This window comes from Artemia sp. Qi Xiang Cuo, chromosome 4 (genome assembly GCF_049724085.1).
Source record: "Artemia sp. Qi Xiang Cuo chromosome 4, ASM4972408v1, whole genome shotgun sequence".
Lineage (NCBI taxonomy): Eukaryota > Metazoa > Arthropoda > Branchiopoda > Anostraca > Artemiidae > Artemia > Artemia sp. Qi Xiang Cuo.
Genome location: NC_142797.1, coordinates 6,837,172 through 6,864,744, shown reverse-complemented (window position 1 = coordinate 6,864,744; position 27,573 = coordinate 6,837,172). Strand labels below are relative to the sequence as shown.

The 27,573-nt window shown below is 37.2% G+C and overlaps 1 protein-coding gene across 1 annotated transcript in view; it reads right to left on the bottom strand.

Moving 5' to 3' along the window:
- LOC148952726 (uncharacterized) overlaps nucleotides 1–26,174 on the bottom strand; it is a 79,926-nt gene extending 53,752 nt beyond the window's left edge. Inside the window, exon 1 of the mRNA XM_089088061.1 lies at nucleotides 26,081–26,174. The gene's annotated coding sequence lies outside the window, so the exon portion shown is untranslated. The remainder of the gene's footprint in view (nucleotides 1–26,080) is intronic.
- Nucleotides 26,175–27,573: the final 1,399 nt, after the last annotated feature.

The following is a 27,573-nucleotide window of genomic DNA, read 5'->3' as shown; positions in this document are numbered from 1 at the left end:
TGTCACTATATATATGACATATATGTCACTATATATATGACATATATGACACTCGTTCTTTAGCGCAAAGAACGAGGTATTGTATTGACATATATGTAATAATTTCTGTTCGTTTTAAGTTTTAATGTTGCTCATTACTTTCAGTTGAAAAAAATTTTTTTTTTATTTCTGATCCTTTTTGAATAATGCTGGGAAATTCGGCGCCCCCTTCATAGAAATGTCCCTTCCCCCAAGGAAACATCCTCCATGGAAAGATCCTCTGCCGTAACCCCCTCCTCCGACCACCCTCTCACCAGGAAAAATCCCTCCTGTAATCGTCTGTATACTTCCTATTAACCAATACTATATGTAAACAATGGACAAAGTTCATAACTTGCGGCCCTTCCCCCGGGACCTGTGCGGCATTAATTTATCCACAAAGACATATTTACTAGATGTTTCGACTATGCTGAACAAAATGGCTATCTCAAAATTTTGATTGGGTGACATCGGGAGAAAAATGAGCATGGAAGGGGGTCTAGTTGCCCTCCAATTATTTTCGTCACTTAAGAAGAGAACTACAATTTTTAATTTCCGTTCGAATGAGCCCTCTCGCAATATTATAGGACTGCTAGGTCGATACGATCACTCCTGAAAAAAAAAAAAAATAACACGCAACCGTGATCTTTCTTCTGGCAAAAAAATACAAAATTCCACATTTTTGCAGATAGGAGCTTGAAACGTCTATAGTGGCGTTCTCTGTGTGATTTTCATTAAAGTTCTATGACTTTTAGGGGTTGTTTCCTCCTATTTTCGAAAATAAGGCAAAGTTTCTCGGACGCATAACTTCTGATGGATAAGATTAAACTTGATTAAACTTGTATATTTGAAATCAGCATAAAAATCTGATTCTTTATATATATCTATTGGTATCAAAACTCCGTTTTTTAAAGTTTCGGTTACTATTGAGCCGGGTCGCTCCTTACTTACATTTCGTTACCACGAACTGTTTGACAAACTGAAACTATTAGAACATTTGCACAATTCAGGAAAGGGCGATTTGATCAGTTTAGATAAATTACTCCATTTTTTGTAAAAATAAAATTTTATCTCAAACCTATTAGATATAGTTTATCATTCGTAATATAACGTTTTGCAACGAAAAACATGCATAAAATTAAATTTCTAACTATGCTTAGCTCTTGGTTTGGAAATAAACGCAGTTCTTTTTCCGAATTATCCCTTTTTTCCGAATTTTGGTACAAATAGGCTATTAATATTTTGTGATAAATTTGCTTCCTTCCCAGAAATATTTTTCTGTACATCTTCGTCAAACTCTAAGTTTTTTTTTTTTGTAAGGCCATTCGATATCTTAAAAATCATTTTGCGAGCCTCAGCATTGACTTATATCCCCTTTGAGCTGATTCATAACGTTTTCCTAGCAAGCACTTTTTAGGAACTGCCCTTTCCTGAACACTAAAAGAAAATTTCACTCCGTTTAATCGAAAAGACAAATCTCACACTTTATATTGATGCATGTTTAATTAGACTTGATTTTCTCTATCTCCTGAACAAAACGGGGGAAATAAAAAGTTGTGGCCAAGATTTCCAGGAAAGTAGATACCGTTTTTTAATTTTCTGCCGTTTATTTGGATCTCTTATCCAAGCTCTAAATAGTTTATTAACTAAATAAGTTTATAGGCTAGTGTACGAGATAGAACGTTTTTTTAAGGCAGTACATGCACTCAACAAACCGAAGCTAAAACTCTGATTAGATCTATTTAGAAGTTTTTTCGCTTTATTTATTGAAAGAAGGGTTTGAAGCCAAGGGATAACCACTTAGTCACATCTTTCAGAGCAGACGAAGGAGGCCTCAAAATCAGTTGCAACATCTATTTAGGCCAAAGATTTAGAGTGAAATTGCTAGGTGAAACGGCTGCAGTGGTGTTAGTTGGGGGGGGGGGGGTTGAACTTTTCCCACCTAGATTTTAAAAAATACATTTTGATAGGTGTTATCGTTGAAAAATTGAAAAAAAAAACACGACAATTCCCCTTCTAGATTGACAAATGTATTCTCCCTCCCCAATTCCTGTGAATTGGCAACACCTGTTGGCTTCTCAGATTAGACATCGGAAGAAGCCAATTCATTGCTCGTATTTAATCTTACTAAGCAGTTTGGCGTCTGATGGATTCTTGCCTATTGTACACATATGCAGCTGTACATAATACAGCTAACCATACATACAGCTGGTAATTATCTTGCTTCAATGCTTTTGAAATATCATCAAGTAAATGATGTCTCACATTTGATATTGTTGGTGAAGAAAAAACTGCAGTGTTTTGTCAATGCATATTTTTACTACAGCTTTGATTGACGCATTAGACTACTACTACTACTGCTATTAACTCACTGCAGCACCAAGCTGCCTGAGGCCAACAAAGCTACGGACGCTCCTCCTTCATCCTAATCTATTGAAAACCCCTTCTGTACACCCTCCCACGAAGTTCCAGCTTCCCTTAAATCCTTCTGACCTACTCCTTCCCCAATTGGGGACGACCTTTTCGTTTAACCCTAGAAGGTCGGATGAAAAGGACGATATTTGGGCATCTGTCATTCTTAATCCGCAGAACGTGACCTAACCACCGCAACCTTCCTTTCATTATAGCCCTAGAAAAGGGGACAGAACCACATTTATGTACAGCTTACTGACGCATGAGAGAATCTACGAGATCTCAGTCCTTCCTGAATTCAGTACGAAGATTGTTCCTTCCTAAACCATATTCGTGCTGTCAATCTGCCATTGAAACAATTAAGTTAAAATTCAAATTTTGAATGTTACCACGTGTTCCAGACAGGTTAGGGGCCAAAGGTTCACTGTCATCAATTTATAGCACGTGCATGGATAAGATTGATACGTGCATAGATAAGATTGAACTTCCTATGTTATAATGCTAAAATAAACGCCCGAATCGGGCGTCTCTTGTGGCTAGTGTAGTAACCTTAGACCTTAGTGCCTCCAGAGGCATCTAGGGCATCCACGAAAAGTCACCAGTCATCTCGGAGGTGTCTTGCAGATAACAAGTCTTCCCATTCGGGTTGAAGGGACGCATGAACATTTCACAATTTTCTTCTGTATGAACGTCTCTGGGTGCTTCTGGGACGGCTTCGTCTTCTTGATCCTTCTCGCTTCCAAAACATGTTGGAGTTTGGCAAGTGATTACTGTCCAATTGTCCAATACTTATGACTTGCCGAAGATAACGCCACCTAAGTTGACGGATAATGCCTGTTATTAGAGGTGGCTGGACCTGTTGTATGATGGTGTCATTTCTTATCCTCTGGGTCCAGTTTACATTTAGGATTCTTCTGAGGCAAGTGTTTTCAAATGATTGTATTTTTTTTCTCTTGTTATTGATTGAGGTGCCAGGTCTCAGATCCGTAAAGCAGTACTGACAGAACATTGCTTTGGAACAGTCGTATCTTTAGCCTCAAGGAGTATTTTTGAGATTTCCAAACTCGTTTGACATGTTTAAATGCCCCGTGTGCTTGTCCTAACCTAAGTTGGACTTCTCTTGCGTTTGAGCCAGTGTTTTCGACTGTAATGCCCAGGTATCTGAACTCAACCACCTGCTGTTTTCGGTCAGCTCCACACTTAATAAAAAGAGGAGATCCACTGGTTGCCATGCTTTTTGTTTTATTTGTGTTGATTTTTAGTCCAAATTGTTCTGCTGCATCTTTAACACTATTTATAAAGGTCTGCAGTCTCAGTTTGCAAGTTTCAAGAAGGCTTATTTTGTCAGCAAAATCAAGATCTCCAAGTCTGGCTGGCTCTCCAATATCAATCCCATATCCCTTGCAATTACTTAAGATGTAGTCAACAACAAGGATGAACAGTAGGGGGGAGAGGACACATCCCTGCTTTACTCCTGTCATTATTTTAATATATCTAGTATTCCCTTCTCCAGTTTGTACACAGCATTCTGTACTTTGTAAACATGTACACAGCATTCAGCATTCTAGAAAGCGATGATTTAATGATTTTTGCCGGTATGCCGTAATGTAAAAGTGTTGTCCAGAGTGTAAAATACTCAATACCAAATTGTAAAATACCAGAGTGTAAAATACGCTTACTAGTACAGTAAGCGTGTAGAATATGGCACAATAAATGCAAAGCCCAGAAAGTAGCGTCAATCTGAGTAGTAAAGCCCCAATGCATTGAAAAGGGACAAGGAAACCTACGCCTGAGGCATGGATATGTGTGTGTATTTTCAAGTAATTGGGTTACCAGGACCATTTACCTATTACAATGAACTCTACATCGGTTGGCAGATGGATTTTCTATAATGACATTAATTTTTTTTGTGTCAGTCGATTAGAGAAAGCTTGGTGGTTAGTCAATATGATAACTTGATTAGTTAGTTTCTTAAAAAACTTACCGAGCTATAATGTACTCGATTAGAAAAACCTGATATAATGACCATAAACTGCATCCCAATTTTCATTATACTTTAAGACAATTTTTATAGTACACCATACATTTTGGACTTTTGAAAACAATGGATTTGCCAATTTTAAATGTGAGTACACTTTTCATTCTTTTATTGCCCCCAAAAAAATAAATAAAGAAAAACGTTTTACTAGTAAATTCAAATTTCAGAGGGACATAGCCCCCCTCCCCTCCAATAGTACAAAATATTTAGAATATGATGACTATATTCGATAGAAACGGCAAAGCACATTTTTTTCTCTTATTTAAATAAAATCTCTCTCCTCCATAGGTATGTTTACAAGTTTTAATTGTTTTGAAAAACAGTTTTTTATCATTCGGAAACAAGCTTTTTCCTAACATGATGTATTTTTCTGCTTTGAATGAAAAGCTTGCGTGTTACAAAGAGTGTGAGAGTTTTGGGGGGGTTAAATTTCACAGGCTCTTACTATAAACAGGATTTGTCTAGTTCCGATGTCATGGTAGATGACTCTTGGAAAAAATTAGTGTGGTAGGAGGCCTAGTTACCCTTCATTTTTTTGGAGGGGGGTTACTTAAAAAAGGACATTAGAACTTTTAATTTCCGTTCGAATGAGCCTCCAGATAGGAGCTTTTAGCTTCTATAGTAGGGTTCTCTGATGGTGTGATTTTCATTAGAGTTCTATGAGTTTTAGAGGTTGTTTTCCCCCTTTTTTCGAAAACAAGGCAAATTTTTCTCAGGCGCGTAACTTTTGACCGGTATAGCTAAACTTGATGAAACTGATATATTTGAAATCATAAGGATTCGCTCTTTACGCTAAAGTTTTTTATTGTTTAAAAAAAAAAGTTGTGAGACAAGGTCAAACTTTAGCGTAAAGAGCGAGGCGATGAGGAGTGGGGCACCCCCTTTCATATAGGGAATAATTTCTGTTCGTTTTATGTTTTAATGTCACTCCTTACTTTCAGTTTTAAAAAACTTGTTTTTTTTTCATCTAATTTCTGATCGTTTTTTATTTAATGAAGCTTTTATTTGCATAAAAATTTTACTTTTCTTTTGATAAATTGATCTCTTTACAAATTAACTTACGTAACTAACTTCTATATTCGTGTATTTTTCTTCTGGCAAAAAATAAAAAAGTTGCAGATTTTTGCAGATATGAGCTTGAAACCTATGTAATAGAGTTTTCTTATACGCTGAACCTGACGGTGTGATTTTCATTAAAATTCATTAAATTGTAGGGGGTGTTTCCCCCCACTTTAAAAAAAAAAAAAAAAAATCGGGTAAAAATTTCTCAGGCTCGTAGCCTTTGATGAGTAATACTAAACGTAATAAAATTTATATATATTTAGAATCAGCATTATAAATAAATTCTTTTGATACATTTAGTAATATCAAAATTCCGTTTTTAAAAGTTTGGATTACTATTGTGCCGTATTGCTTGTTTTTTTTATTGTTTTTTTCTATTAACTATATGTTATTAAGTATATGAGGGGGAGGGTTGTCCCCTTAGTAAAAAACAACAACTATAAGTTAAAATTATAAAAAAAAAAATTTTTGATTCATAACCCTCCTGAATCACAAAGACTATTTATAATTAGAATAGATAGATCTTTTGAAAGAACTAAAAAAAAAAATTGTAGCGTAAAGAGCGATGTATTGACTTGGGAGAGAACCCCCTCACATACATTATAATTTCTGTTTATTTTTATTTAGCAGTATGCAATTAATAATATGAGCACCCTAATGAGAAATAAACAAGAGGATGAGTAGTTCAAAACTTTAAATATTAACAATTTATCAAAAAAAATGGAAGAAGGGGAGTTGTTTTTTTTATGATAAATTTTTCCTTTTTTTAAAGGAAGAGGATACGTTCAATAACCCCCCTCTGGAAAATAAACCGAGATGGAGCGAAGCTGCATTAATGCAAGCAGCAAGACCATCAATTATCAAATATGCTGGTAGAATTACACACGATCTGGACCAGCCAACGACCACCCAACTTATAGTGCCAGAGCCCTATGACGCTAGTGTTAACTCCACGCAAGCTGGAAGGAAGTTGAAAAGATAATGGACTGCTTCTCATACTGTCTCAGCTCAGCCCACTCAAGATCTTTAGGTTGACCCCCTTCATTTTTTTCCAAGGAGTTTAGATGTAGATGCCCAGTCAGAATTTTTAAGTATATACACAATTTTTTCTTTCCCTATTTTCAAAAATAAGGTAAATTTTCTCAGGCGCATAGCTTTTGATGAGTAAAACTTAAATTTTTTTCTAAACTATTCTATAATAATTCTATTTCATTTTCTTTCATTAACCAAATTAGCAGTCTATAATGGAATGCTTATAACCCTGAAATAGCTTATCATACATTTCTAAAAAACCATACCTTGTAACTTCTCTTCTAACCTAGACGTTTTTTTAATGCAATAATCCAATATTCCTTTAAACAAACTAACTGTATGAAAACATATAATTTGCTATTTCACAGATGACAACCATTCTTAAGCTGGGGTATGTTTTGCAGTAAGATTTTGCACACATCCGCTCCTTATCAAAATCTACCATCGTTGCATTTGAATTTTAATCCGCTCGATAGCTATAATTTGAGTTTTAAGGGGGATTCTTGTGACAGGATGTGTATTTCCGATAAGATATATTAACACATAGGAAGAAGGTTTTTAATAATCTCCAATTATGTCTTCACAGTGTTGTCAAGAAACATTATTTGGGGCGAACTCATTTCATTGAAACACTTAGGGATATTTTAAAAGGTGTTTTCGAGAATGAATTTGAGGCTGTTCTATTTGAACAGTGTTTTGAAGTCCAGATATCCCAACTCGAAAGGGCATCGATCCTCCTACCTCGAAGGAAGCCCCCGGCTCCCAAGGGTCCTCACAGAGGGGGGCTCTAAAAAGGACCATCCAGCATTTTAATTGCACTTTAATTGTTGATATGGATGGAGAAAAAAAAAGTTCTTCTCTCTCTTATAACAATTATTTAGTCTAGGTCACTATGTCCACAACTTCAAACAAATCCGTTGGCAAAAGACATAGGAAAATTCGGATTGTTGAGAGAGTTACACCACCAACCGCTAAAGTATGGGATTCGTGTCCATTAACCGAAGCTGAGGAGCAAGTGTTCATACAGCATACTACGTCAGATGAACAATGGTCAAATTTCATTGAGAGTTATATTGAGGAGGGTCAAGCACTAGAATTGGACCCATATTTTGCATTTTTATTCTGAAAATTTTTGGAATAAAACCATTAGTTTTTTTTATCATTCTCTTGTTCTAACTTACCCTTCTAAGAATAAGACTACATTTTCCTGACTAAAACAATATATATATTTTTTTTTTAACATGTTCAGTTGTCATAATGAAAGACATATGGCAATGTACCTTTTTTTCTTCTTCTTCTTTCAATTGTTCAGGTGGTGGGACAATGACAATGAGAAATTTACACAGTTTATTAACTTTATAAAAATAATGGTTATTTACATAAAAAATAAAACTTCTTTTTTCTATAGATTAATGATATAGCACCACCACCGACACCATTGAGTGATGAACCAAGTGCATTTACAGGACCAATTTTGTCACCACCAGCGGAGTTCAGTGATGAAGCTACACTAGTTCTAGAGAATATGGAGTGGCATAGGGGGTTCTTTAATGATGTTTTTGGGGAAATGACTAGCCTAGATGACTTAAGCTGTGATATTGACATGCTTGAGGATCCGGAGAGGACAGAGTATCTTATGCTTATGCATTGAATAGATGTCAAGGGAGCACCTGCACCAGGCAGTCACTACGAAAGTCCATCACAGGAGAGCACAAACTGGATCACCCAATTGTCTACACACAAATCTGAATATATACGAAAGGACTACGTCAAATCACATCCCCCCAATATGATTGACGAGAGTGGGAGTGGTGTTATTGACAATTCCCTCTCACCCACCACCATTCCACTTAATGCTATAGATAGTAGTAGTAATACAACAGCAACAGTATCCCCTCTTCCGGATTTTTTTCTGTCCAACTCTGCCTTGCATCACACAGTGGTCTACAGTGCCAAATTCGGTGACCCCTTCAACTCTTTAGTGTCAGGGGATATAATAACAGATCCCCTGGCCATTACACATTCATATACTGATAAGATTCGAGCCATTCTTGAACCAAACCTGAGGGAGTGGGGGGTGGGGGTCAGTTTATCGATAATACTAAAAAAATTTTTTTTAATGAAAGTGCGGGTGAGTTATTTTCGACATACTTGCACACAGATATGTAGGCAATACACCCGCATTTGTAGAATTATGGGTAGGTTTTTCTACAGTGGACCAATCTTATTAACAGTATGGGTTAAAATTGACCCAAGGGGGGGTAGTTGATATCCTTTTTTATTTATAGAATTTTTGACTTTTAATATTGATTGGATTATAAAGGAAGTAATTTTAAGATGTGTGAGGGAGGAGAGGGCTATAGAATTAAAATACCATTAAGATTTAGAGGGGTGTCAGGGGATACAATGAATCTATTTCGATACGAGGCTGCAGTGTTTCAAGTATGCATTTTTAATTCCGACATACATACTTCTGAGCGCTAATACCACTAAGAAGAAGTTGGATAAAATGGCAGTCACTGGTAGAGAGGGTTCAAAGGACCCCAAAGTAAATTTTCATTGTTTAAATGGCCCATATCCCGTGACACTAAAAGGAATAGATATTTTTGAGTGGGCTAATGCACATTTAAAGATTGCTGTCACGGTGTTACAGTATGAAACAGAATTTGACGATGGTTAGCGTTCCGATAAGAAGGGTGTATTATTTCCAGTGCGGGCTCCTTCAATTGAATGATTACAACTTTGGGTGTGGATTATAACCCCCCCACCCACTGACGCTGTTTCATTTGGAATCTTCAATCCGATTCCGTATTTTAGTAGGTTTTTATGTGAGGGTAAAAAGGGGGGGCGTGGGGGTGTATGTTATTACTGTCCAACATGTCTCTCAAGATTTTGCTCTGATTTAAAGTTAAAGCATCACATGAAACACTGTAAACGTCATGGATACCAGGCTGTGGAGACGGTAAGTGGAAAAAGAGCAATCCTACGTTTTAAAAATTTCCAAAACACGCTCCTGCAGAGCAATAAGATCGCTTTGGACTGCGAGGCTAAGCTGACAGACGTGTGCTATCCGTCAAATTCAAATCGTGTTAAAATACATGAAGCCATAGGGGTCTCTTACGCTCACGCGCAACGAGATTCCAATAATACCATGCAAGTGCCAGATGTACTTGAGATGTTGAGTGACGGTGAAGACTGCATGCGCTCGGCATTGGTCAGTCTAATCAAAACAGCGAACGGTGCAATTTCGCGCCTTCGTTATACAAACTATCCTATGCTCCTATCACCAGATGACAAAGTGACCATTAAAAATCGTAAACTGTATTGGGTTTGCAAGGGAGAATTTGATGATGGTGTTGGGAATGGGGGGAGGAGGAAGGTGATCGACCATGATCATTTGCGGCAGGAAATTACATCGGGAGGGAGTAATTTTAGAGGGGTAGCACAGCAGTCATGCAATTTAAACGTTAGACAACAATATTTCGTACACGTTTTTATACACAATTCCAATTACGACTTAAAGTTTGTTTTTCCGGCGTTGGCCCGCATTGCCAAGGGGGTAGTTGTAGATGACGCATGGATAGATGGTTCTTTTTCATATAATATCATACCCAAATCATCGGAGAAGCTACTGCTGCTAGAATTCATGTGGAAAACAGTTGACAAGGGTAACACGTGCCTGAATAAAATCCGTTTTTTAGACTCGTTCAGCTTCTTCCCCAAATCTTTAAGTCAACTGATTCAGGTGCAGAAAAGTGAGAATTTTGATATCTTCCCCCTCCTCAAACAGCGCTTCCCCGATGATGAAATGTATGATCTATTAACGTGTAAGGGTATATATCCATATGATTATTACAACTCTGGCTCGAGGCTAGATGAAGTGTCATTACCACCCATTGAAGCTTCTTACAATTCCCTTACTGAGCGTGAGTGCACCACTAGCAACTAAGAATTTGCTAAGAGGGTTTGGGCAAACGGCGGATGTAAAAATGGGTGGGATTATTGTAAACTTTACTTGGCCAGTGACGTACTCACTCTTCTGGATATTGTGTGCAAAAATACGGATAAAATCTATGGGGAATTTGGGTTGGATTTAGGTTATTATTTTTCCACTCCCCATTTGGTGATGGACTTGATACTTAAAATCAGCAAAGAAGAAATAGGTCTGATCGCCGATGTGGATCAGCATCTGTTTGTAGAGATATCAATGAGGGGGGGGTATGTTTTTACGGGGATCGTATCATGAAAACTGATCCGAGCTGACAGCACACCGATGAAAAGTCAGACACAGTTTTTTTGGATATGAATTCTCTTTACCCATCGGCAATGGATTACTACTGTTTGCCGTCTGGCAATTATAAATGGCTTAAAAATCCCTGTGCTTCAAATTTCTCTGACATTGCCAGTGTTGAGGAGAATGGGGCACAGGGATGGTTTTTTGAAATTGACGATGAAATATCCATGGAAATCCATGACTCGGTAAAAGACTTTGTTTTTCCGTGCATAAATAGACCAGTGGGTAGGGACTCTCTGAGCCCCTACAGTTTATCTTTAGTAGAGGACGGGAGTATGCACTGGGTACCTTCAAAACAAAAACTAATTGCCGATCTCAACCCGAAACAGAATATCGTTGTTCATCATGTGCTATTGAAATGGATGGTGTCCAATGGTTTCAAGGTCACAAAGATTCATAGAGCCCTCCAATTTAATCAAAAGCCTTACATGAAAACGTTTATTTACACCTTTGTCAGTAAGCGTTCACAAGAGAAAACGAAGGTAGAAAAAGAAGTCTATAAACTCATTTTGAACTCAGCTTTCGGTAAAATGTGCGAGAGCGTACGACACAGAAGTCGATGTGACATTGTAACCAACCCCAAAGATTGTGCTCGAATCATTGCGGATCCAAACTTCACATCGTTCAGAATCAGAGACTCTAATATGGTGCTCCTACATCGCAAGAAAAGAAACATTGTATTAAATAAAAATATTGCAGGCGGAAGTGCTATAACTGAAATATCCAAGAAACTCATGTTGTCATTTTATTATAATGTATGCAAGGTACAGTGACCGATTGAGGGACAAGTTCAAGTGTACTACGGGGACACTGATTCACTCCTGTTAAAAGTCAAAACTTAAAATCTATTGAATGATTTGGAAAATGGCGAGTACATTAGCTCACGAATGGACTAAACTAACTGGGACGAATCCCTCTACCCAGAGCTAGAGAAACGCCAGGCCCCAAATCAATTGTTAATGCTAAAATCTGAAACGGGTAGCGATCTGATATCTCGTGGTGTGTTTCCTGGACCGAAGGTATACTGTGTGGAAACGCACGGCAAGGATATCAAACACGTTTGCAAGGGGGTACCTACACACTTTGTAAAAAATAATTTCGACATGAGTGTATATAGAAACTCTGTGGAACGTACTTTAGTGACAAGGGCAAAAGTCATGGCGATTCGCTCTTTACAATTTAAAAACTACCCAGTTAGAGTTGATAAAAACGCCATGTCGGCCATATCGGACAAAGTCTATGTACTTGAGGATGGTGTGAAGGTACTACCAAATGGGCATTATTTAATTTCAGACCGTGTTGAATGTACATAGTACAGAAAACAACTCGGTCTAGAAAAATTAACTTCAATTCACTAAAAAAAAAGTATAAATTGGGTGGGAGGGTTTTTTGGGTAATTAAGTGTTTTTTTTAATTCTTTTTTTTTCTTTATCACAAACAATTTTCAATGTGTGTGTGTGCACGGCAGATCATTTTTCGGCATTTACTACCGACCTCGGCCCGGGCCCGCCCCCCCGGGCCCCCGCTTCTGGTGCCCGGCGCGTCCCAGGCCTCAGCCGTCGCAGCGGCTGCCCCCGGGGGGGGGGGGGACTCCAAAATTTAAAATGTAAATAAAAGTGTATGATATTATTTCACAAGTGTTCACATTAGTACAGTAGATGTTTTATTTTTTTTATAAATAAATAAAAAATAAGTGTATTTATTTAAGTGTTTGTTTTTTTTCTATTGGCTATGTAAATGTTGTATTTTTTATTATAAATAAATTAAAAAAAAGGTGTAATTTTTTTATTTATGTTTAATGTTCTTTTTTCAATGTAGTATTTTTTTTAAAGCATTTTCACTTTTTTTATGTATATAATAAAAGAAAATATTATTCGTCTTCTTCTTCTTCTTCCAATTATTATTCTTGAACAGAGTAGTAATAGAGAAATTATTTTTGTCATCAGACAGCCATAGTCTACAGTTAGTTGTCCAGGTGAATTGTTGAAGGGAACATGTATCAATTTAAAACACCATTCAAATCGTTTCTTTGTGGGCCCTCAATGTCAGGCAAAACAACACTCTTAACTAGAATATTTAAAAATTGCGACAAAATGTTTGTAGAAAAGCCGAAAAAAATCTACTATTGCTATAGTATTTGGCAGGAGTCATATGATAAAATAAAAGCAATTGCTGCCACGACGGGGTTGGTGCAGATACAATTCATACAGGGAATTGACGTTTTCAGCATTATTGAACAAAACTCTTGGTTGATCATTGACGATCTGGCTGAATCTATTGAACAATGGTCCCAGGAAATGGTACAACTGTTCACTGTTCGTTCTCATCATGAACAGATTTCCGTTACTCTGGTTCAACACAATCTCTTTCATCAGAGCAAATGTATGCAAACACTTGCAATGAACTGCACCTACTATATCATCTGCAGAGTTGTTCGTGATTCTAGCTCGCTAATAACTCTCAATAAACAAATCTATCCAGCCGCCTCCAATTTTCTGCTCTCAGCATACAATTAGGCAACTAATAAACCCTACGGCTACATACTATTGGATGTTAATCAAAATACACCCGAGGATTTGCGTGTGGTCACATATATTTTCGACAATGAAATTACAGTATATCTCCCCGTGAACACAAAAAAGACCTATTAGTTGCTATCATGACACTGAAGAAACTACATGAAAATAGACATTTGTTTACAGTTCTAAGCACGTCAAAACCTCTGCTCAGGAAAGCAATACTCAAACACGGTATGGACAATGATTTCATTAATCTAATATCTGAACTTTGTTTTGATCAAGGGTAATGTTCAAGTGCCAGAAGTAGTCAAGCAACAGGCAAAGCAACATCGTTCCATTTTACGTACATTGGCCTCTAAAAAGAAAGGAAAGAATTTTAAAAGGAAACAACTTCTTCAGGCGGGCGGTAGCTTTTTCACACTTTTACTTCCAATAACTGCAGGACTTGTAAACAGTTTTCTCTAAAGAGAGAGAATGGCAAAACCCTATAAATTGACTCCAATAGAACTCGCTCTCTCACCCGTCGAACACTTTGAGAACAATCTGAGCAAATTCCTTGACAATTAAATATTGAGGATGATAAAAAACTGCTTTTACTTCAAGATGCACCTCGCCGACTGGAAAAACACAAGTCCTATTGCTCGAAGCCCACTTCTGCCTCTGCTGCTGATGATCCCAAAAAACCGTCATTTCCTCAGCATTGTGCTTCTGGAACACAATTGAAGAATGAGGAATTGGATTCAATTGTATTGAAAATTGGAAATCTAATGCCCCACTAATTTTGTTAAAAAAGAAAACGACTCCTAGCCTATCTCTTGGAAAGTGGTCAAGATCACATTCAAGTTGAGAGCAATGGAAAAGGGATTATAATTCAGGGCAAGAGCTATAATCTACTTGATTTAATATATGATATGTTTACAAATCGTAAAGGACTATTATCATTTGACACTCATCTATACAACTTTCTAAATACATTAAACTTCCCCAAAAGTCTTATTGGCAATAGACAAATTCTAAAAAAATTAAATGAACATGCATCATCATCATCATCATCAACAAAATTGAGATTATTAAAATATGAAGTTGAAGAAGAAGATTTTAAATCAATTTTGGAAAATACTAGCACACCACTGATAGCTAGACAAAAGCGAAGACGTATCAACTTAATGTCACTACCACTACCAACAACCAGTATACAAAAGGGTAGCAGACGTTGCACAACGTGTTTACGTTCAAAATGGTTGAAGTTCTGAAAGATGTTTATGAAAATATTGGTGAGGCGGGGAGTTTAAGTTCCCCCACAACTCTTTCCAAATTCACTGGTGTTCAGACTAAAAGTGTACAAGACTATCTACAAAATGAATCAAGTTACACTCTGCATAGAAATCATAGCCTTCGTGCCAATCAGTATCGAAAAACAAGCCTTTTACCCATTGCATATAACGCAAGAAGATCTCCTGACTCTAGATGACCTTGAAAGACGTCACAATACACCTTACAAGTACATTCTGCTTGCAATCAGTGTTTTTAGTCACTATACATATGCAATTCCATTGCAATCAAAGAGAGGTGTTGAAGTTGCTCAGGCAATTGAAAGTATTCTCCAACAGGATTCATATAAAAAAATTCAAAAGGATCGCGGTAGTGAATTTGTTAATCCCCATGTTGCAAAAGTACTAGAGAAATATAGTACACTGCTCTATCATAGTCACAGTCCTATAAGGGCTGCATTTGCCGAACGATTGATAAGAACTATTCGACTTTTAATTTCAAGATATTGTACATTAAAAAATACATCGTCTTTTATTCATGATCTTGATAAAATCATGTTGATTGATAATCAACGACCTCATCAATCATTGTCCAACTCTAGGCCAACGGAAGTTCATCTTTCAGATCATAATACAATTGACACATTTCTTAAACAGCGTTCCAATGAATCGTCGGCTGTCAAGAGGACGAAAAACAAATTCAATGTTGGTGATACTGTTCGAATTAATAGAACAACTAATGTTTCTGAAAAGGGGAATTACTTGTGGTCCACAGAACTTTTTTAAAGTGGCAAAAATCCTGGACATTAAACCTATAACTTATCGCCTGCGTGATACCAAAGATGAAGAGATTCTTGGCGGCTTTTATAACTATGAACTACAAACAGTTAAAAATGCAAGTGAAATCTATCAAATCGAAAAGATAGTAAAGACACGTACTCGCAGGGGTAAGAAACAGTTACTTGTTCGGTGGCTAGGATACAACTCTGATTTTGATTCTTGGATCGGTGTTGAAGATATTGACAATGCCCATGGATTTCTATGTGACTTTCATGTCCAACATTTCCGATCCTCTCTACAATGTCTTTAATACGACAAGTGATTTTTGGACAAAACTCTCCCCTGCCATCAAATTTGACGGTGCATATGAAGTGGCTCTTGTCGACTGTATTCTCAAAAATACCTATGACATCCTGAGAAAGGATCGTGTGTATGATATAAAAGTTATACCACTCGATTGGACTATGAAAGGGTTGAACTATGTTGACTATGAATGGGTTGAAGCACTTAAATCTAGTGAATATCCACATGCCAAATTGAAATATATTGAATATGATAATATGGGGGATTTGTGTCGTGCAATCAATAGATAAATCTCATATGGTAGGAATGGTAAATTCCATTTTAATTATTCATTGGAACATGATAGGATTTACATTATCTCACCTCTGGACATTTAGATAATTATTCTCAATGATAATTTGAGAGATGTTCTTGGCTTTAAACAGATTATGATCAATGGGTAAAAGGCTGGAACCGTTTATGCGATGAATCAAGTTAGTTTTGCTTATTATCCACCTTGTTTTGCTTCGGACTCCTGCTTATTTCTCTTTGCATCCTTTGTGGAAACATCAATAGTCGGTAATTCAAATGTCCCCCTCCTACGTGTTCTTGAACGAAAAACAACTCATGAACTTGTTCATCACTATAATATAAAGCATCTTCAGTATGTTCCTGTAAACACTTTGTATTTGGAACTCCGTCAGTTAACACTAAGAAGTGAATTGGGTGATCCTCTAGCAATAACAAAAGGCATAGCAGTGATTACATGTCATTTTCGACCCATTGTCAACGACAGTACAATCACCTAAAATGAACAATAGGAGAATTCCATTTGTCTGTCCCGCTATCGATTGTTATGTTGGTGCTTTGAGTCCACGTGAAATAGGCAATGGATTGGACTACTACAAGGGGCGTACTACAATGTCTGGCTATGGTCTTGGTAGCTGGTTTGCTAGGCTATTTCGTTCTGCAATACCACTTGCCAAACAATATCTTTTACCTGCTGCATCAAATTTTGCTACCTTCGCATTATAGGACTGGAGGGAGTGCACAGAATTTCAAAAAGAGTGTTAAGGAAAATATTAGATCTTCAGCAAGAGCTATTGGTGAGCAATTAAAATCTTGGCAAAATAGGGAGAGGTTAAAAAGGATGCTTTCGCATTCTTCACTCATCAGTATCCACCCAGGCAGGAAGCAAAGGACATCAACAAGGACTTTGAGGAAGAAAACAAGGAAGCCCGATAAGCAGAAGAAGAAGAACAAAAAGAAAAAGATTGTTAGATCAAAGAAGGATTTCTTCTCTTAAGATGACTTATCTCCCCCACAAGGAATCATATACATCAATTAGTTCCTCATTGAATCTATTCAATACTGAAAATGTTGATGTTAGTGTCAAGTTTGGCTACTATGAACAATTTCATCCCCAACAACACCTCTCGGAAAATATACACTTTCAAATATTTTCCAATGAAGACTATTTCATTGATTTGTCGTCAACATTTATTGATTTAAATGTAGTGGTGAAGAAAAAGTCAGATAATACAACTCCAAATGCCGGCGATGGTCTCTCCTATGAAAACTGTATTCTACACAACCTATTCAAACAAATTAATGTATTTATTAATGGAACATTGGTGAGCACTACCAATAATTTATCAAACTATGCAAGCTACATACAATTTATGATGATGACACCAAAGGCTTACAAGGAGTTGAGAGGACAATCATTAGGCTATGAATATCAATCAGGTGTTGATACTGACGGTGAGTTGACTACTGCAGTGACCCAGGAGTATCATCTAGTTGGAAAATTCAATCATGAGATATTCAATATATCCCAATGGTTACCCCCCAATTTCAAGATTTACATAAAGTTACAGATGGCCCCATCAAATTTCATTTTGAGAAAAACACTTCCTGCAGCACCCGATGCAAATGTCAATATCACATCGGCCATTCTCCACAGCCGAAAACAACAGGTTATGAGTTCTTTTGCATTGGCAGTAGAAAAGCTAAGAGCCGATGGCACCAACGTTAAAATTCTTGTTCCTCATACAATCACTAATAAGCATCACATTGCCAACGGCTCTCGTAGCTATAGCGATTCATCATTTATCAATGGAGAAATCCCATCAAAATTGGCTTTGGCCTTTGTGAAGAGTGGGAGTGCCGTTGGATCCTGGACTGAATCCCCCCACGTTTTAATTTTTTTTTTGGTCTATTTAGCCTTGTGTGCAAAGTGAACGGTATTCCACTGCACACTGTATCATTTGACAAAAAATCCTATAGAACTCTGTACGAGTTGACTATGCAATCCCTAGATCATGATTCTCAACTATTTGAAAATGGAATAACCGATTCAATGTTTTCAAAAAATCATGGGGTTATTGTTTTGGATTTGTCTGGCACACAGGATATGACCATACTACGAACAGGGAATGTACGTTTAGAGTGTACATTTGCCAATGCTCTGACCGAGAGTATCACGCTAATATCACTGAGCCAATTTGAAACCTATTGGGAAATCGCCCCCGACGGCATTGTTTTACTAAACCTAGCACCATGAACAGAAACCAAATAATCAACGTATTTAGTATGGATCCATACATGCTCCAGTACAAGTCCTATTGCATACCTTCGGACTACATTGAAAAAATTCCAAGTGTTAACAACACCCTAATCATTGTTAATAGCAGTCCGTCGACTTTGAAGACCGGTCAAAGGCTATGCATCTTTCAAACAGCGAAGAATATTGAATTTTTTGACCCTCTTGGTCTATCGTATAAATTCTACGCACCATACATCAGCAACTTTATCGAAAGCAGGGGGAAGATTATTATTCAAAATCAACGAAGAGTACAGGATTTAGCAACTAAGACATGTGGCTTTCATACACTACTATTTTTCATGTTCAGATGTCGTGGCTACACCTACAAGCAGTTTCTCGACATCTACGTTGACTTACCTCGATTGAACAAATTTCTAGTGTAAAATATACTTACAAGTTTATTTAATATTTATTTTTGTGCCATAAGAATAAATTTTTATAAATATTTTTGTTAATTTGTTTATGAATAAAAAAAAAATTATATACATGATAAAAACGACTTTTCTACTCTTTAGATTTCATACACTACTAGGTATTTGTCGACGAAAACTAGTGAAGGTAGATTATCTGAATTCACAGTGTACTGATCATGATGTAGTGCAATGCCAGGGTCACATTTTCTAAAGTAGAGTTTCACTTCAGTCTTGTCATATCTCTTTGTATAGTCAATGATACTATTCTCATTCATACTATAGAATTCACATGTTTCAATTTGCTTATTTGAAGCAATTTCACAAACAGTGTCCTCAAGTGTCGAATCACATTCCGTCACAGCCAAATAAAAATAAGTTGGCTTATAATCACAACACCCAGTGTCTTCACAACGATGACGTAGAAACCATATTCTTTTGTTGTTCCAGCAGTTGAATCGTTGACCCGGTTCCTCCTCCCAGAACAATCTAAAACCACGACGATACCAATCTCGTAGCAATAAACTAAAATCACGGTCAGGATTCTTTCCAATCATACCGGGATATATACTCTCCCACTGGTTACATTTATCATAATGACAATTGGAGCATAGGTGACCTCTAGGATGAGAGTCACACACCTCTTCAAGACAGGAATTACAACCTTTAATTTGTACAGCATACCCTCTATGCAATTTACACACGTTGCATAATCTACACTTTTCATCATACTCATCAATCATTGTACAATTCTCACTTGATGATAACCAACTGTCCAGCGTGTACTTACATAACGGATTTTTATGGAACGTTCGTTCATGTGTTGTCGCTTTCATCGTGATAAACAGACGGTCCAACCATCGTCAAAAAATTGTCAGAGATATAGAGAGAGAGGAGGAACTCGTCCTTGAGCACCATCTTTCTCACGAAAAAAAGTTTTAAATATCTGGTCTAATTCTCATAAGTATATCACCAGTATTATTTTGTCATGTTGCGATCAATGTATCAGTAAATTGTGTAATTACATTTGGGGCACGTCGTCGAAGCTTCATACAATAGATTAATGAGGAAGACTCAGTTTTCATTTTAACGACAATCATTTCCCGAGAAAATACCTTCCTTTGAATAGACAACTCTAGAAAATCATCATCTAGAATCAAACGTTTTTCCATAAGAACTAGATTCCTCATGATTCGCTCTTTCTCGAATCTATCCATTTTTTAGAGTCCTAACTCTCTCAGAACCAACTTCAGACTATTCATAATTTCTTTTTGTACTCTAGAAAATATACGCTAGTCTACTATAGAAAGAAAAAATTCAATTGATTTAGAAACATTTTTACTGAACATAATTACAATAATAATAATATTCACTGATGTATTTTGTTCTCATCAATATATTTCGATACGATATCTAATGCTGACCGAAGTTTATTTATATGGAGAATATTCAATTTTCTATCAAAACATAGTTGGTCCTCCTGCTTAAACTTGCTTAATAATATCACATATCTCGCATACATAATTTCCCATTCAAGGCAGAGTCTACAGCCAACGGTTTTTTCCACAGATACATTGGGCGCTCGTATATCATTGCTTCTCCTGCTGTCGGTTCTATCATTAATCTCCAATAGTGTAAATGCACCACTCATTTTTTTTCTCCACTAATAGCCTCTCAAATAAACTATTCTCTCTCTGAATTCAATTCTCCTACTAATAAGAACCACAATGAAAATTACTCATTATATCCTAATCCAACTACTAATCAAGTTAGTGTGTCCCCCACTCTCTCTCTCTGTTTGACCTCCAAAAAATGGGTGTCACATTAGAAAACTTGTCTGCCAACCCATGTAGAGTTTATAGTAATAGGTAACTGACCCTGATAACCCAATGTACCGATTAAACCACACACATATCCATGCCTCAGGCGTAGGTTTCCTTGTCCCTTTTCAATGCATTGGGGCTTTACTACTAATCTGTGCGAGCATTCGAGCGGCGGACAACTTTCTCAGAGCTGTTCAGCCTGGTGCTACCAGACGAGTAGCACTTACGCCATTTCAAAAATTTTGAAATCAGTTTATTTTTTCTTCTAATTGTATCTTAGGCAGATTTTGGCTGGCGCATTTAGCAATGCGACTTTAGTACATTACCACATATCTGATAATAATGGTTCTTTTAAAAACTTGAACTGGTCTAGCGTTGCCAACGGTATGAAGTAAACTATGCCAGTTTTCCGAGTAAAATTTTACCGTTACAGGATAATTTACACCATCTGAGCAGCAAGTATCGCAACAAGAACGAAATTTTCGATAAACTAAAACTTGAACAGATATTCGAGCCAGATAGGAACAAGTAAAACCAAATGTACGTCTGATGTGTACCAAAAAATTCCAAATGTACCGCATTGTGCCATAACCTCAAAACTATACCAAAAATTGTACCACGGGTGACAACGCTGAACTGGTTTTCAATCCCTTTTAAATTTTAAAAACAAAAAATAGGTGACATTTACTACTACGACGCATATGTAAGGGATTTACTTCGGGGGGGAGGGGGGGGGTAAGGTCACCCGGATCCCAAAAAACGGGGAAAGTGAACAAATAGCACTAAAAATTGTTTAAACGTTGACATTCGGGCAAAGGAATCTGAAACTACCCCTTTCTTCCTTGCTTATCAGCATCATTTTAGCTTTCAGAAGCATATGGAGAAGAGAAATATCAGGTTCATAAGTGAAGTATTCTTGTCCTTGTTGTAAACTAAATAAAAAATGTTTTTTTAACTGAAAGTAAGGCAATATTGAGACATAAAACGAACAGAAATTATTCTGTATATGAAAGGGGCTGTCCCCTCCTCAACGCCCCGCTCTTTACGCTAAAGTTTTTATTGCTTTAAAAAGTAGAGTTGTGACAAAGAGTCAAACTTTAGCGTAAAGGGCGAGGCGTTGGAGAGGGAACAACCCTTTTCACTTACAGAATAATTTTGTACCTTTTAAGTTTTAATGTCGCTCCTTACTTTCAGTTAAAAAAAAGCTCGTTTTTAATTTAATTTCTGAACGTTTTTGAACTAATACAGGTTCAAATTTGGTTGACCGTAGATGAAAAATTAAAATATAAATTATTCATTCCAGCAAAGTCCCCCCCCCCCGCGTGTAACGTTTCCTATAGAAGGTTCACTGATGTTAGGCTCTGTAATATCACTTAGGGGTACAAAAAGCTTCATTGGCAACACAAAAAAGCTAACAAGATAATATTTCTAAAGAGCTGAAATCATAAATACATGAAATTGGTTTATTTTTGCTGTAAAACTATAATAAAAAAAGACAAAAAGATATACTGTTATTGTTGATAATAATAAACGACTGTTTACATAATCGCACGTCTATTAAACAGTTTCAGGAAATGTCGTTACTGCAAATTCTAGAGCCATTTTCCCACTTCATAAATCAAAGAAAATGATTAGTTAGAAATTTCATTAAGTTACGTAAAGAGTAAGATATTGATTTTTTTTTTAATTTAATTTCTGATCTTTTTTAAATAATGCCGGGAAATCCAGCTTTCTCGTCCATGAAAAATTGCTTCCCCACATGGTAAATCCTTCCATGTAAAGTTCATCCCACATTAAACCCCCTCCCAACACCAGGAAAATCCCCCCGGAGAATTTCTTGTGAACGATTAATGCTGAAAATTTTTTCTTAGCCCACTTTCATTTGAAAAAGACTTATTTCTGATTGTTTTTAAAATCATGCCCGAAAATTCCTCTCAGTAGAAAATTCTTGCCACCCCCTCCCCCCGGCCCCTAGTAGAAAGGTGCTCCCGTAGAAAATTCCCTCTGAAGAATTTTTCCCGTGGAAAATCTCCCCACCTATGAAAAGATTATCTAGACAATTTTCAAGCCGGGTAAATATTTCCCCCAGACAATTCGCTTTAATATATCCATATATAAAACTGAATTGGCAAAGAGACAGTAAGACAAGTAAAAATAATTTTGTATAGGAATCCTGGAAAATATCCCCAGCACAAAATTTCTCTTGGAAAGTTCAACCCCCTGGAACTTCCCTCCCCACCGAAAATTATCCCCGTAGAAAATCCCCCTTTCAAAAAATGCACCCCCCCTCCGAAAAGTGTCTGTATACGTTCCAATAAGAAATACTATACGTAAACAATGGGCGAATTTCATGACTTACAAACCTTTCCCCAGCGGCTGTGGGGGGTTATGTTATCCTCAGACATAGTTACTGGGTTTTTCAAATGTGCTATACAGAATGGCTATCTCAGAACTTTGATCGGATAGCCTTTAGAAAAGTAGGTGGTTGGGAGGGGGGCCAGTTACCCTCCTACAGGGGCGGATCCCGAATTTTTTTAGGGGGGAGGGCGCAAAATAGGTTGATTCGACAAAAAAAATTAGGGGGGGGCACAAAAAAGGTTGATCCGATAAACTTGCGTTAGAAGCAAGTTTAATTAGACGCAAAATTGAGTTAATTAAGTAAATTACATTTTAGACTACGCTAGGGGGGTGTGCCTCCCCTGCCCCCCCCCCCTTGGATCCACCACTGCCCTAATATCTTTTTGTCACGTAAAAAGAGCATTATAACTTTTAATTTCCGTTCAAAAGAGCCCTTTCTTGATGTTCTAGGACTATTGGTTCAATGTAATCAACCCTGGGAAAAACAAACAAGCCAAAAAAAAAGAAAAAACATGCATCCGGGATCTTTCTGCGGTCTTCGTGATCTTTCTGTGGTCTTATTTTTGGCGAAATATACAAAATTCCACATTTTTTCAGATGAGAGCTCGAAACTTCTACAATAGGGTTCTCGAATACGCTGAATCTGATAGTGTGGTGTTCATGAAGATTCCTTGGCTTTTAAGGGTGCTACCCCTCTTTTCCAAAAATCAGGTACATTTTCTCAGGTTCGTAACTTTTGATGAGTAACACTAAACTTAGTGATTTGTGTATAATTGGAATCAACATAATAAGCTGATTCTTTGATATATCTATTGATATCAAAACTCCGTTTTTTAGAGTTTTGGTTAATATTGAGCCGCATTGCTCCTTACTTGCAGTTCGTTACCACGAACTGTTTGAAAAAGTGACGAAGATATATGTCATATTTGTTCAGGGAGCAATAGCTTTCAAAATTAGGGAGGAGCTTGTTTGAGTTTGTAAGGATGATCTTCGTCTATCTGTCTAACTTCAACGCAATAAAGCACATAGTTGACTTAATCATTCAGCTTAATCAATACGTTTGTCCACTTTCTTACACCTTATGTACAAACCGCAGTGCCACATGTATAGAAAAGCTCAGCCACGCGTGACACAATCCACCACGCTTGGCAAAATCCCCATTACTTTTGGCACACTTGCGTTACTTCCAACGTGACTTCTGAAAGCGGCGACCTCTCGAGCTTAATCAAAATTAAATTAAAAAAAAACTGAAAGTAAGGCGTACCATTAAAACTTAAAACGAACAGAAATTATTACGTATATGAGGGGATCACCCCTCCTCAACACCTTGCTCTTTACGCTGATGTTTTTTAGTGCTTAAAAAAAACTTTTTAGGTTATTGTTCTAATTAAACGACCCTTGTGTTTCAGGAGTCGTTCTTAAAGACCTTGCTCCTTACTTTCAGTTGAAAGTTATTTAATTTCTGATGGTTATTTAAATAATACCAGGAAATCTGGCTGGGAAAATCTGGCTGGCTCCACGGAAAAATCCCCCTCCCCACGGAATTATCCCCTAGACAATTCAATCCCGATGAAAATTTAACCCAGACAATTACTTTTAACATCTCCACGCGTAAAATTGAGACGGAAAAGAGAAAGCAAGACATATAAAAATAATTTTGCATAGGAACTATGGGAAATTCCCCTACTGCGAAATTCCCCCCCCCCGCCCTGGAAACTTCCCTCCCAATGGAAAATTCACCCTTGGAAAAACCCAACAGCAGAAAATTTGTCCTTCCACGAAAAAGAGAAAGACATATAAAAATAATTTTGTATAGGAACTGTGGCAAATTCCCCTACTGCGAAACTCCCCCCCCCTGGAAAAACCCCACAGCGGAAAATTTTTCCTGAATGCACCCCACCCCCCCCCCCCCCTGATGGTCCCAGTTATAGCCCTGGGATATATACAGACTGAAAAATAAACCACTAAAACAATGAAATTGTTACTTTATAATATGCATGTTTCTATTAATCAGATTATCATGTTTTCTTACATGCTATCCACATTTATAAATAGGGCCATATCTAGAATCATCAGGGGGGGAGGGGTTTATTGTCAGAAACGTGATTCTTACACTTGAAAAAAATCTACTGGAACCACTTTTATTTGCTAAATTTTCGGCAGTTCATGTTATTCCTTTACGAATAAAGTAAACATAGCACTCGATGCCTTTTTTAAGCTCATTAGCCTACTAATATAATAATCATTTTTATCGGAAATAAATTACCCCCACCCCTGTCTTGGAAAGGGGTTGGGTTAGGAAAATGAAACTTTCAGGGATGGGTAAGGTATGTAGGCTACATACTAAGGTATATAGTAATATAGTATTATAGGATGAAATGTGAGCCAAAACAACTAGTAATGTGCAATAATTTGCATTCCTGGCTATCTTGGAAAGGGGGTGGGTTAGGAAAATGAACATTCAGGGATAGGGGGGGGGGGGTAAAGCTTATTTCTGATGCAAATGAGAGGTAAGTTTAAACTTTACCCCCACCCCCCTAATGTGCAAATATATACCCTGAATTGGTATATATAGGGGTGGGGATAAAATTCATTTCCGACAAATATGATTATTATATTTGTAATGAGCATAAAAAAGTCAACGAGCGGTATGTTTACTTTATTCGTAAGTCAATAATATGAACTGCCGAAAAGGTAAATTTCTACCAAATCATATTATTGAGTTAGGAATAAAGTGAATACACCATTTAATGCCTTTTTTATGCTGATTACGAACGTAATAATAATTTAACTCTTAAATTAATTTGCGCCCCCCCCCCCCTATATGTGCCAATTCAGGGGTTGGTTGTAGAAACACATACCCCAAATTGGCATATATAAGGGGGAGGCTGAAATTCATTTCCGATAGAAATGGTTACTATATTCGTAATCAGCATAAAAAAAGGCATCGAGTTGTATATTCACTTTATGCGTACGTCAATAGTATGATTTGGTAGGAATTTACCGCCGAAAATTTACCTTTAACTTTATTAAGGTATGTCCTTTTGTGGTACCGCCAATTTTGAATCCTAGCCCTAACTACAACCAAAATGATATTTATTTTAATTGCATCACTAGGCAGATACGCGTTTTTTAATCGATGTAATATTAACTAAAAGAACAAAAGCACTTACTTCTTTATTTGCAAAATAAATTCCTTATTATTTTCAATCCAAAAGCGACTTGACTTTGACAGCAGTAACCTACTGACTCAGTACCTTGGGTATGATGTTCCAATGCCAATGTCGGGTATTTTTTAATTTTGTTAAACCGCGGTCACAGTAAGACCTTGAAATAGGACATTATGCAAGCGGGTTAATTCTGGCGAACAAGAAGGTGTGCAAGGAACGTGTTCAACGGCATGAGGTCTTAATTTTGAGGTTCTATCAGCTTGTAGAGTTAAATCACGCAGAAGTGTAAGCCTTTGTTTCGCATAACACCACCACCGCTTCCATTATCCAAGAGGGGTGGATCCAGGGGGTGGTTTTCGCGGTGGCCGGCGTTTACCCCCTCCCCCGGCGGATACCCCCCGGACAATACCCCCCCCCCCCGAAAATACCTCCCGAGGAAAATACCCCCGCGGAAAATACCCCTCGCGGAAAATACCCCCGGAAAATACCTTCCCCCGGAAAGTACACCCCGTGGAAAATACCCCCCCGGAAAGTACCCCCTCTCGGAAAATACCCCCGGAAAACACCCCCTCGGATAATACCCCCCCCCCAAAAAAAAATACCCCCCGTGGAGAATAAGGCTTTCCAAGTTTGAGAATTTTATTTGAGTTTTATATTTTTAATTTCCGTAGGGGGTTGGAATTTTGGTACTTGGGAATTATGCGCCACTCACTCAAGTTTACGCCGTGTAAAATTCGAGAACACCAGTTTTTTTGTTAGTTTCTTCGTTACTTTTGAAATAAATCTGCGCTATAGATTTGCACATTAGGGAGGGGAGGGGGTAAGCATAACGGGTCTGCATGCAAACTGTGTTTGGTACAATTATTCTGCATATTAGATAGATAGACAAATAAGTGTATTTTAATGCCAAATATACGGCCATGAACACAGTAAAATAACATAAATGAATATAGTGGCTGGGAGAATTTTAAATAGTTCCGAGGAGATGAAATTTTAAAAAGAAATTTTACACTGAGTGAATTTGCAAGAAATCATATACGAAATTTCTTTCTGTCTTGATTTCTCTTTGCCGTTTTAATTTTACGCTTGGGGATGTTAAGGGTAATTGTCTGAGGGTAAATCTTGACCTGGATTGAATTGTCCAGAGGTTATTTCTATGGGGAGGGGTATTTTTTGTGGGGGAGGGCATTTTTGGGGGCTTAGACACACAACCCCCAATCATTCACTATATTCATTTATGTTATTTTACTGTGTTCATGGCCGTATATTTGGCTTTAAATACAATTATTTGTCTATTTACCTAATATGCAGAATAATTGTACCAAACACATTTTGCATTCAGTAACGAAGAAACTAACAATTTCTAAAGTAACGAAGAAACTAACAAAAAAAAACGATGTGTTCTCGAATTCTACACAGCGTAAACTTGAGTGAGTGCCGCATAGTACACAAGTACCAAAATTCCATCCCCCCTATGGAAATTAAAAAATAAAACT